Below are 10,217 nucleotides of genomic sequence, written 5' to 3' on the forward strand. Positions count from 1 at the left end.
CTTGAAGAATTTAATTTGAGAAAAAGTTGAAGAATTTAATTTGTGAAAAGGTTGAAGTGTACATTTCATTTATTAGTACTGACATGTATGTATAGAATATAAAAAGTATAAAATGATAAAATGACAAAGGTTGTCAAATTGTGAAAGAATAAATATCCATTTGCATCAGTGTGTATATTTTGTATCTGACCTCTTTTTTTCCATCATCGCATTCTACTATTGATTACTTTAATGGTTGCCTTGAATCCCTGGTGGGATGTAATAGAGTTCTTGTAATTGCTCCTCACATTGCAAAACCATAGTGTCGTTTTCTACTAGATTAGATCATCATGAGCCACCAATCTAGGGTCATGTAGAAGATCCACACGGATATAATCTCCAGTTGCACCATAGTTTACATTTATGCAAAATCACTCAATCACAATTAATGTCCACCAAACATTAAAATTAAAGGAAAATACTCACGAATAGTTAATGGTCATCAAGCATTCAAATTAAACACCAGAGAATTATTTTTTTTGTTTTGGCCTATAAACCTATATACAAACCCTGTGAGTTGCAAAGGGCCATGGCTGTAGTATTGTTGTCTGGATGCGCATCGATACAACGTTCAAGAAATCTGATATGATACGGTCATTAAACATTCTCTAGGAATATGGCATGTATAATGTGGTGAACAACAAAAATTATCAGGGTGTGTCGTATCATGCTTACATGGATGTAATTTGGGAATAACTTTCAAATTTCAACTGTCCTTTTGACATTTTCACGGTTAACTTGAAATATATCTCATATGGAGAGTTAATGTTTCTGGCGTGGTTATTTAATTTTGAATGGGAATTGCCCACCTCGTTATATCTACAACATTAAATCAATAAAACTTTTATACTACTTAAATAATTAAATACTTATATTCTGAAGTGCACCACCATGGAAGTATGTATGGATTCATTAAATACGATAGGGAACTTGGAAGCTCTTTTCCTACACAAAGAGGAAATCAGAGTTTTTAATATTAAAATTATAGGTATTTATATATAAATTTATTTTAGTTTATATATATATATATATATATATTTTAAATAAAAATCAATAAAATAAATAAAATTCAATTACATGAATATTTTTATTTTCTTACAATGTTTTTAATATTAAAATTATAGTTATTTAGGTATAAATTTATTTTAATTTAAAACACTGCAAGTTTTTGATGAAGTGAGACAATTCAATATTGAAAAATAACCTTTTTCCACTTTTTCGGAATAGAGTTAAAAATCCTTTTGTGTTTATTTATAGACCTCTACCTGGTCAAATACATAACCAAGTCTCACATAATATCATGCTAAATAAAGGAAAGCTCGTGGTTCTACCATAGGTGTTCACCATGGTACCTCTCAATAGCAATTTAAAGTTTCTATGTCAACTAAAATAATTATTTAATCAATGCTCAACAAAAGATCCACTTCTTTAAGATTCATTTATTTGAAAGGATTGGACCTAGGCATTCAACATACTCAATATCATGATATACTAGATAATCAAGACTCCTTAATTAATGGTCAACAAAATATCTACTTCTCTAATATCATATGTCATGATTCTTCTCATTTTATGCCTTACGGCATTTCCTTTGCAACATTTGGTGCAAATGCTACTTATTACTTTTGTGAAATTAGTGAGTTGTGTTAGAGAGACCATGATTCTTGCGTTAGTTTTTTTTGTGACACTGTTCTACAAATATTTGTTATGGTGTCATTATTCTTCCGTTCTTTTTTTTGCGACACTGGGTAAATTGCGTTTTTTTCATTAATAAATTTTTCAATGATTTATAATTTTATAATTTTTATTTAATAATGAAAAATATTATACATACTAAATAATGTTTTTTATTTTTAGTAAAAAAAAATTATGATTTTTATTTAAATTGAAAATTATTATATATATAATATTATTAAAAAACATATTTAAAATCTTAAAAATAAATTAAAAATGTTAAATATAAAAATAAAATAAATACAAAATTAATATTAATAATTTATTTTAAATTATTAAAATTATTAACATTTTGAGATAGGAGATTGACCCTAATTAAATTATCTTTACATATGATTTAGCTGACTTTTTATATTTGGGCATGAATGAGATTAACCATCAATTAAGGTACACCTACTTGGTCGAGTTTTTAGATTTAGGTATGAATGTGACGGTTTATTTGAAGGTAGAGTTTACAACATGAGACTAACCTCTTTATATGTAAGAGAATATGTTTTCCATAGACTTTCTAGTACTTCTCACTTCTCATTTCGCAATATGTTTTACATAGACTTTCTAGAGGTTGTATTTCGGAATATAAACCGATAAATACGCACATAACAGCATTACGTTATTCAGGTCGTCCTCTTCTTCCAAGAAATGGTGGTGAATGAACAACACATTCAAAATGTTCATACTCATCCCTTGTGAACTGAAAGTGTGAATATGAGACTTTGATGTACACACTTACAATATGAAAATGTGTACAGTGTATAAATTAGTTACGAAACTAGTGAAATTTCTGTATGATTTATGCAAGAAATATTATGGAAATTTTGGAAAATGAGAGTTATAGTTATCAAAATGTAAGTTATAGTTATCGAATTTCAATATCTTTGGTTTTATGAAAGATTTTTTTATGGTGTTAATCAATTTCCACTATAAAAAATAACTTAAATATTTCTATGATTATTATAAATCCACGTTAAGTACATATGTAACATGAGTTAAGAAGGATCAAATTTCTTCACCTTTAAATTTTTTTAGAACGCAAAATATAATAGGTTATTTTTCATTGTTTAAATTGTATTTTTAAATGCTAAAAAGAATGAATATATATATATATATAGATAAACAAATAATAATCATTAAAACTTAATTTATTTTCTATATATAAATATATATGAAGTTGATATATTTAGATTTTGTGTTGAAATATTTTTGAAAAGTATGACATTTAGATATTTGATTTACACATATTTTTAGAACATAATTTTTATTTTTTTATTTTTATTTTAAAGGGTAACAGATAAACTTACACATCCCTTCATATTAGATCATAGAATAAGATTTTAGTTCAATTAGATCATAGAATTAATTATTATAATTTCGAGAGGCGCGATAGAAGATAGACATTTGGACGGTTGGCTCAGCTTAGTTTTTGGTCAGCGAAACACCTGGGTGTGACATCTAATTCTGGGGAATATTGAAATAGCTTGTTTACCGGGTCATAGCTTAGTTTCTGGGCAGCAAGACACTTCTAATTCTGGGGAATGTTGAAATAGCTTGTTTACCGGGTCATGGATACTTATAATTCTGTCCTTTCCTTTGTGAGGCTATTCTTATCGAAAACATGACAGCAAATAATATGATACAATATTGGGTAAAGTGGAAGAGCTTTTACACCATACACAACGATTACTCGTGGAATATTTTGTGCCTCTCTGGCTTGTTATGACCAAAAGAAATCGATGAATTAACCATATAAAAATAGAACTTAAGATAATTTGTAATTGACTGTCAATGAGTTTATTTGTCTAAATTTGTTTCTAACCATAATTTGTGCCATTATGGTATAGTTGTGTTTTATTAGTCTACATTAGTTTGTTGTTTATGGTGTAGAGGCTACAACAACATTTAAAATTTTTGCTTTGTAGATCTAAATTTTGGGTCTTTTCTGCTTTTCAAGTATTTAATGAATTTATGTCTGTTGAATAGTTAAAACCTTTTAATAACATGTTTATCTTTGAGGCTACAAGTGCATGTATAGCCACGAGGCACATCACCTACGCTCTCTTGTTTGCTTCATTCTTGTTATTAGGTTTTAAAACATTACGCATGTAAACCCTTTAATAACCTAGGCATCTTCGAGGCTAAAAGTACATGCATAGCCATGATGCACATCACCTACACTTCCCTGTCTGTGTCATTCTCATCATTAGGGTTTACAACATTTTACATTTGTTCATTAAGCAAAGAATGTCTTAACATTACCTCTACATTTGTGTTTATGTAGGTTAAAGGAGTTAGGTCTCTAAGAAGATTTCACAGTTGTACTTATGTGCACCTTTCATATGCCCAAGGTTTGGATCAGACTACAACCAGCTCAGAAGGCTTATCGCCACCAAAAGAAGCTCGTAATGGGAAGCAGTTTCTATTAGGTCAACGAATTTACAAGTTGCATCATAAACCATTTGTGGTTCAATGTCCACGTATTTATGCAAGGGTCAATTTGACTTCATTCAGACTTGAGCTCAAAGGCAACAATGAGTTTGGACACCCTCCCACTTGGAATATTACCTAGGGTCCTTTTCCTATGATGTCCAAAGACTTAACCTCTTCATTGACGTAGCTATGGTTTTGTTGTATTCTAATCAACTTAGTTTTAAAGCTTTGAAACTTGTATTTTTCTACTATTTGCACAAGTCGCAATCACAACCCATAGAGCTAGTCCCCATAGCCTTTGAAAGAGTGACTTGAGACTTATCCTAAACACCTCACTGCCATAAGTCACAAATCACATTCTTAATTTCCACTGATTTGGCGTTATCAGCTAAAAGTGTGATGTGCAACCTAATCTATCTCTATCACATGCAATATGGATACCTCACACTTCTAAGATACGACCTTAATTGTATCTCAAAATTGCGACTAGCAACTAAATTTGCAATTTGTGACTTACTCTGAGTAGCTCATTCCCTCTAGTCACAATACTCATTTATAGTTCAGATTCATTTGACACTGTCATCTAAAAGTGTGACCTGCCCCAAGCAAATGTGATAAACACAATGCACATGTTTAAATTACACCTAGCCTATCTAGCCTCTGCTACGATTTGAAACTAGTCACTATATCTGCAACTGACGACTAGTCACTAGATTTTTGATTTGTGACCTCCCTATTCTTGCATATTACAATTATGGTTTGTTTTTATGTCTCTTCATATTCCTGTCACTTCAGCTTCCCCGACCCTTTGTCTTCCCTAAACCTCAACTCTACATGCATATTGTCCCTTTGTATTTTACACCTAGACTTTATACTTTTTCATCCTTTGCATATCCCTCTAATGCCCTATTCTCCAAGGTGTCATTTCCTCAAAATCACTAAACCTTTAGAGAAACTTGAAATCGTTTTTCAGACTTGAACCTTCACCCTTCACCACTACTAGCTGAGATAACGACTTACATTTTGAGCATGAAAAGGACCCTATAGCCCCTAATTTTTATTTCCATCACCAAAAGTCATTGTATGCCCTCTACCATTGTAACTTGTGACTATACTTGGCCTTCTCTCTCCTTATGGTCACAATTACGACTTCTAGTCACTAGCACTATGCCTTCAAGATGAGATGAACACTATCAAGAGGATTTGCAACCAACACTGTGACTTGAAGATGCGTCAAACACTCTGAAGAGGAAATGTGACCAAAATTGTGAAGATGAGTTGTGACCACCACTGTGACTTGAAGATGTGACCAGCCTCTACCAATGTGATTTATGACTAGCCTCTGCTAATGCAATTTGTGACTAGTCTCCACTGATGCGATTTGTGACTTACTCACTGGCCTCTACAAATGCAACATGTGACTAAGAGTGTTCTCATCACATTCAACAAATCCAATTCATACTTTGAAACTGCAATTGCCACTAGAAATTGTTATTGTGACTACAAGGGTAACTATGACTAGGAAGTGCGACTATGACCACATGGAAGGTGAATGGTCACAAGGAATACGAAAATTCATAGGAAAAGTTGAAAGCCACCTCCCCATTTGTAATAAATACCTTTTATGCAGGTTAAAAAAGGGTAAGAAATACCTTGTATGCAAGTTAAAAAAGTCTATGTATGGGTTAAAACAATCACCAAGGATGTGGTATAAGAAATTTGATACATATATTTATGGGGACTTGGCTTCACAAGCAACAAAGCGGATCATTGTGTGTATTTTAAATTAATTGGTTACCATGTTATTGTTTTGGTCTTGTATGTGGATGATATGTTGTTGATTGGAAATGAAAAATAAATATCTAGGATTTGAAGATCCAATTGTCTTCCAAATTCGATATGAAAGATTTTGGTGCTGCAAACTATATTTTGGGAATGGAAATTAAATGAGATCGAGAAAAGAGGAAGCTTTGGTTAAACCAGAGGAAGTATGTAGAGAAAATATCATAGAGATTTAATATGCAAGATAGTAAATTGGTGAAGGTTCCTATTCCTATAAGTGTAAGGTTATATGTTGAAAAATGTCTTGAAATAGAAGAATAGTAAGAGGACATGTCCTGTGTTCCATATGTGAGTGTAGTCAGTAGCTTGATGTATGCAATGGTTTGCACTAGACCAGGCATTACACATGTAGTGGGAGTATTGAACAATTTTATATCAAAACCAGGGAAAGAGCATCGGACAATAGTGAAGAAGGTTTTTAGATATTTACGTGACACTAGTGGTTATGGTTTGTGCTACCAAGGAAGACCAAGATTGGACAGAGTTTTGGAAATTCATGGATTTGTTGAGGCAGACTCTACTGGAGCTCTAAATCAAATAGGATCTACAAGTGGGTATGTGTTTAACCTATTTGGAGGAGTAGTCAGTTGGATGAGTAAGAGGTATTTTGTAGTGGCACTTTCAACTATAGAGGTTGAATACATGGGAAACACTCATGCAAGCATGGAAGTAGTTTGGTTGCAGAGATTGTGTTCAAGTATGTGGTTGGTGCAGCAAGCTATCATGATAGACTATGATAGCCAAAGTGTAATTTTCTTGGTTATGTACCCTATTTATCATATGAAGAAAAAGCATATTGAATTGCAATATCAGTTTGTGAGGGATATCATTGAGGACAAAAAGGTGTTGCTGGTAAAGGTGGACAATTTGAAGAATGTTGCACCGATGAAGTCTGTGAGCACCGAGAAGTTTTCTTGGTGTAGAGAAACAATGGGAATTGTAGGCCTAGACCAATGACTAAGCTCTTTTATGAGCCCTATGTTGAAAGAAAACAACAAGCGGGAGAATGTTGGGTGTGTTTTATATTCTTTCCACAACTAGCTCATAAGGTGGATGTAACCCCTCGGAGGGTTTCCAAGGGGGTGGTAGCCCTCCTGCACGGGTATGAGGTAGGGCCCCGATAAATTTTTTTATGCGAACCCAACAATATTTGGGTAGACCCAAGGATGGGGGTCGAACCCAGGGATGGGGGGCGGACCCAAAGATGATATGTAGAACCACCCATGGTTTTGTGCATGGGTTTTGCACATGGTTTTGGGCATGATGGTATTCTCCCCATGGTATTTTGTAGATCTGGTCAAGGGAACTACAGTTATATTTGAATCCAATGTTAATAGATTAGGGTATATGAATTCTTCGGGCCTCGGCATGTATATATATGTATTGTAACATTTAAAGGAACATAATGAAAAATCAATCTGGTAGTCTCGGTTTTGGTATCCAAGAGGAAATCTTAGTGTATATTTGTTTTCTATTCTAGTCATTGATTATTTTTCTGTTTATAGAATCCATTTTCAGTAATTTATATACAGGGTTAAATCCTACAACGAGTCACGATTTCTTTTTACTTTTAACTACTTTTTCTCTTTTTTTAAGTTGATATGAAATTATATGTGATGTGGACATCAACATATTTTATTTGTGAATGGGAGTAAGTGAAATATTTTTAACACATTGGGTTCTAATATCAACAATAAATTGATTAACCATAGTGAGATTGAGATTATCGATGTTTTATAATGTTTTTAAGTAAAGATAACTAAATATGCATATTCATTTTTATTTTTTATTATAACTCACATTGCTTTTCTATTTATAGAATATTTTATTTTTATTTTAAGTGGACATGTGTCAAGTCCATCTTGAGCACAGATGGAATCAAACAACACCCTCATATTGGGTTGTAGAATGTGCCTCTCTAGACAATAATATTTTGTACAAATTGTTCTAGTGGAACTTCCATAATAACTTAGAGATAAGTGTAAATCTCATATATTTATATTTCGTAAATATGGAGATGTTTCTATTCATATTTTTTAATTATGTTTGACCACTGAAGAATATCATTTCTATTATCTATTATGATTATTATTGTTACACAGTAATTTGTCACCATTTGTCACCGTCCCTGTTACCCCTTTCCCACACTTTGGAGGACTCTTTCCGGGACCTGTGAGAAGTGACATAACTTGAAAACACTTGCATTATGTTCCCCTAAGTATGTACTTCATATGCCTTGAAGACATCTCCTGCAGAATATCCTTAAAAGGTCCCCCTTTTCCATTAGCGCGGATCCACAGTGTATCACCCGCGCCAATGAGGGAAATTCTCCAAAGAGGGCATGCCCGTTGGCGCTCTATTTCAGAGTCTTACCCACGCCAACCAAGTTTGGGAAAGCTTTTTAACAAACGCATGCCCGAAAGTTTTTTCCTTTCGACTCATGAGGCTTTTCAAGGATAATGCCAATCTCATGGATGTCGAGATTCATCGTATCTCTATCCATAATAGCTTTTCGAGGATAATGCTAATCCCATGGATGTTTGGATTCATCGTATCTCCCCTTTCCTCTATCCATGGAACGCTGGGGGGCAGAACCAAAATCCCTACGGACAAAACCCTATGGGGCCAAATCCGTCCGGACAAAGCCCATGGGGGCAACTGCCAGTTGGTTGGAACCCTAGTGCTCCATCCTACCCGCAGCCCCAGATGTCCTTCAATCCTCAGCTACCTTTCTTAGAAACCTTAGAATTACTGGATGTGTCCAAACTAACCAATGATCCCATTCTCCATAATCCGTATTGGCCTTCGGTTCCAACGAAAATTCCTGGTGATTGTCCCAAATTCGATGGTAAAGCTAACGAAGATCCTCAAGCTCATGTCATGACCTATCACTTGTGGTGTTCATCCAATTCGTGGCTTGATGATTCGATTTGGCTTCGCCTTTTTCAAAGGACTCTCACTGGCTCTACAGCTAAGTGGTATATTGAGCTCACTCGCGGATCCTTTCAGGATTTTAACTCGTTGGCTATGGCATTTCTTACTCATTTTCAGTTGCCCATTCGATATGAAACGGGTACACACCTCCTGACATCCTTAAGACAGACAACAGCTACGCATATCTCTGATCATATCCATGAATGGAGACGGCGTCGACGTATGATCAAGTTTTGGATTCCTGACCAACTTCTTACGGACTGGTTTATGACTTCGTTCGTTCCTCCAATAGCACGGGACATTGCCATGGGGGCATGTGTCACTGAAGAGCAAGCTATCACGTGCTCTCAGTACCTTGACTTGGTTTATTCTCAGTCTGGTACATTGTATGATTATTTGCTTGATGCCCCGAGACCAGGAACATCCAAAGCCCCGCCAACACCAACTGTTGACAGTATTATTGGTTCCGTTAACTCATCCTCGAAGAAACATTTCGTGAACCCTGGGAAGAAAAAATCAAATGATTCGAATGAACACACTTCTCAGTCTACACCCACTTTGAATATTACTTCCGAGGTCAATGTCGTCCAGTCTACCACGATAGACAAAGCCTCGAAAGGAAAGAAGAAAGGAAAAGGGAAGAATAAGCCAGATCAACCTAAACAGGACTCCCCTAAACCTCCACCTGAGGAAGGTGCCAAGCACAAACCCAAGTATCCTTGTCTTATCTGTGATGATGATCACTATACTAAAGACTGCCCTAGACGGTTCGAAGTTAGTCGTTTGTTGAAATGCGCTCCCGGGACTCCTACGGTGCTCAAAGAACCCTTTCCCTCGCAACAAACTCAAATGGTGGCTGACCCCTCTCAACCTCCATCTTCCTTCGGTTCTCAAGTATTTATGGCTGGAACGATAACTGTTCACATCATTACTCGAACAAAATAATATCCGTCATCTGTCAGGAAAGAGACTGAGGTCCCCTCTAGTGCTCCTCCGTCCAGTTCAGGCCCGCTCCACATCGCGAGACCTAGCACTAAGACGCCTATTTGACCCCCTCCAAAAGGAGTACTCCGGAAATCTTCTTACAACCCAAACGCTCATGCTGCACATCACTACAATATTGTTGAGGACTTAGCTCAGACCCCGTCAGCTATGTCTGCTTTATAAGTTCTCCGGAGCTGCCCTTCTCAGAGGAAGTCTTTGCTATCAGCTATCGGTGGCATAGACCCGACCGACTCGGATTT

Source organism: Pinus tabuliformis, chromosome 6, assembly GCF_031772625.1.
Source record: "Pinus tabuliformis cultivar Carrire ecotype Pingquan chromosome 6, CPIR1, whole genome shotgun sequence".
In the NCBI taxonomy this organism is placed as follows: Eukaryota; Viridiplantae; Streptophyta; class Pinopsida; order Pinales; family Pinaceae; genus Pinus; species Pinus tabuliformis.